Source organism: Nuphar pumila, chromosome 3 (assembly GCF_984573655.1).
Source record: "Nuphar pumila chromosome 3, dmNupPumi1.hap1.1, whole genome shotgun sequence".
NCBI classification, from domain to species: Eukaryota; Viridiplantae; Streptophyta; class Magnoliopsida; order Nymphaeales; family Nymphaeaceae; genus Nuphar; species Nuphar pumila.
This window is the reverse complement of record NC_143251.1, coordinates 30,173,310-30,176,213: the sequence shown is the minus strand read 5'-3', so window position 1 is coordinate 30,176,213 and position 2,904 is coordinate 30,173,310. Positions and strand designations below refer to the sequence as shown.

The 2,904-nt window shown below is 38.4% G+C and overlaps 1 pseudogene across 1 annotated transcript; it reads left to right on the top strand.

Annotated features, from left to right (window-relative positions):
* Positions 1-488: 488 nt before the first annotated feature.
* Positions 489-2,542, top strand: LOC149842466 (UDP-D-xylose:L-fucose alpha-1,3-D-xylosyltransferase MGP4-like; annotated as a pseudogene). Its single transcript, XR_016430974.1, has 4 exons — positions 489-625; positions 1,062-1,209; positions 1,962-2,123; positions 2,301-2,542. The product of XR_016430974.1 is annotated as a UDP-D-xylose:L-fucose alpha-1,3-D-xylosyltransferase MGP4-like (transcript).
* The last annotated feature ends 362 nt before the right edge of the window (positions 2,543-2,904 follow it).

Below are 2,904 nucleotides of genomic sequence, written 5' to 3'. Positions count from 1 at the left end.
TTTGGTTTGAGTTGTATTAGGGTAAACCCGACCCATTAGCACCCCCTAGTTCCCTCTTTTTTCTTTTTCCTTTTTAGGCGTTGTCTTTCTCTTTCTGCAAGAAAAAAAAAAATGCAGATTACGTAAATATTGAAGGGTTTTAATTATATTTAAGTCAGAGTATAAAAATAATAATTCAGTTCATGAACAAGTACTTAAAATAAAAAGGTTACATATATCTATCAAAATCACAAGATAAAGAATACAGCTTAATCGGTCTTTCACTGCAACTACTCAAAACGTAAGGGATAAAGAGTGAACAAAAAGTCATAGGATGAGAATGAAGAGGTTCCGGTGAAGGTGGTTGTTGAGATTTTAGGAAAGTAGTTCGAGAAGGCTACGAAGGTAATGGTGTAAGACTAATGTGAGGACGACATAGGTGAGTTATTTCAAACGAATTTGGTGGTATAGACGGCTCATAAGTAATTGTAATAGGATGCATGATAGGAATGGGGGCAGATTTGGCCAAGGTAAAATTTTCCCCTCCCTCCCTTTCCCCTTTCCACATTCCCCTTTTCCCTTTCCCTCCCGTTCCTTCAGACGAGCACCGTGGAGGAGCGCAGCGGCGGAAACATCGGAGCCTGAGGTCCTCTCTCTCTCTCATTCCCGATTTATGAAAATATTCGAGGCATTTCCGTCGGCTTTCCCTTCTTTCTTGATAAGCATACTGTAATCTGTATTTTATTTTTATTTTTGAGCTCGTAGGAAGTGAAAACACATGACAGATTGACAGGTATTTGGTGCTTAAATGTACATTTTCTGTTTTTTGGAAAAATTAAAAAATTTGGTGGAAGTTTTAAACGAAACCTAGATTGCTTTCATTTTGTATAAGGTTTGTTCTTTTGAGAATGTGATATTGAAGAACGTAAATGCATTGATAGAATATGATGAAAGAGGTTGCTCAATGCAGACTTTTCAGTTTTGCACATTGATTTTTCCTTTTTGGGTTGACTGAGATCTATTATAAGCTTTTGATTTAGTAGATAGCCTTATTTACCCTTCTTAAATCACTGGTTGATCAGCATCTCCAGGCAGAAACATCAGGAGAAGGTACTGGTTATTGCTGAGGATTATGCAACACTTTATCAGGTGAATCAGAAGTGGCCAGGACATGCCGTCCTGATCCCTCCTGCCCCCGATGCTCAGACAGCCCATAAATTTGGATCACAGGTAATGTCTGCCAACTGATTAGTTCCTTATTGATACCTTTTGATGTAGAGATTATGATATGAGTCTTAGATATGGAAGTCATCAACCTGCCCGTGGTGATTTCCATGGTCAGGCATGAGTTTGGTTGAGTGGCTAAGGAGGTGGTATCTTTGGCTTGTGTGCTACAATGAAATGCTGCCTATGTAGCTTTTAACTGCTGTTTTGAATTTCTCAGTCTATGCTTCAATATCTTGCTAGGTCCATGTAAACCTTCTATGTAATCAGCAATTAGAGTTGAACATCAGGTTCAAATGCCATGGGGGCTGGCCCCATGCTTGGCTATCAAAATGAGGAAAAAAAAAGAGGTGAACATAACCTCTTGTCTAAAGGATGGTCAATGTAAACCTCCTCATGCGAGGTTGGTGTTCTTTGCCCAAGATTGTCTTTGGTAATGTTAGGGAAAACATGTGCTTGTCTTCAATCGTGTGATTACCTGCTTTCACATGCAAGTTCCATCAGTGTGTGGCTTAACTCTGCATATGTTATGATACCATCTCCAAGTATAAATGCCAGTAGCCTAATGGTAATTCTAGGTTAATCATATGACAATAATTGCAAGAACCACTTGTATGTGATATGAGCTTTGTGTCAGTGTCTCATGTTCTCTTGAAATGTGTTATGCTGCTTGTGCAACTCATTATCTTGTTTACCTGACAAAAAGTTAGTATCATTCTGTTTTTTTTTATTCCCTTGATGTTTCTATCCTTTGACAGGGATTCTTCAACTTCACATCCCGCAGACCTCGCCACTTGCTGCATATTTTGGAGCTTGGCTATAGTGTAATGTACAATGACGTTGATATGATCTGGCTGAGAGATCTATTCCCCTTCTTTGAGGGGAATCATGATGTTTATTTCACAAATGACATGGCTATGGTGTGTCTTGATCTCCTTTCCTTTTATTTGATAAATATATATTGTCAACTTGAAACTTTTGAAATAGCAGCTTTGTTCTTATATCTGCAAAATAGTGAACAACTTCTCAACACAAAAGGATAGCTGCTTTTCTACCTGGGTTAGACCCTTATAAATCACCATTCTTTAATCCTGCAGGAAAAAACTTTGAATCATCCCCACACTTTGCCAGACCCTGGTAAAAAAAGGGCGCACTTACATTTGCAGTTGCATGATATTCTTGCGGCCTACAAATGGAGCTAAGTGATGGAGAAGTGGATTGAAGAACTCAAAGTTCAGCCTTGGACTTACAAAACAAAGACTAATGATCAGCCTGCCTTCAATTGGGCTCTAAACAAAACTGCTCGGCAGGTTGTTCATTCTGGCTTATAAGTCAATGACAAGAACAGTGTTAAAATATATGTTTAACATAAATGAAAAGCTCTTCCATCTCATATATAGTTCCACTCCAGTTGCTTCTGGGAAAGCCTAATGGTAATTCCAGTGGAATTTCTGAGGTCAGTTTAAACTCCACCAATGGAAATCATATAGGCCTAGGTTGGTGATACCTTGCAGACAAGATTGATATACTGAGTGATTTTCACCCAGTTCTCACATAATGTTCCAACTATATCCTGTATACATCTATGTCTTAGTATATAAATTCTGGAATGGTTTACAACTTGGATAAAACAATATATGCATATCAATTTGCTCCTCTTATGCAAGAGCGGTTCACTGATTTTATAGCTAATGGATCACT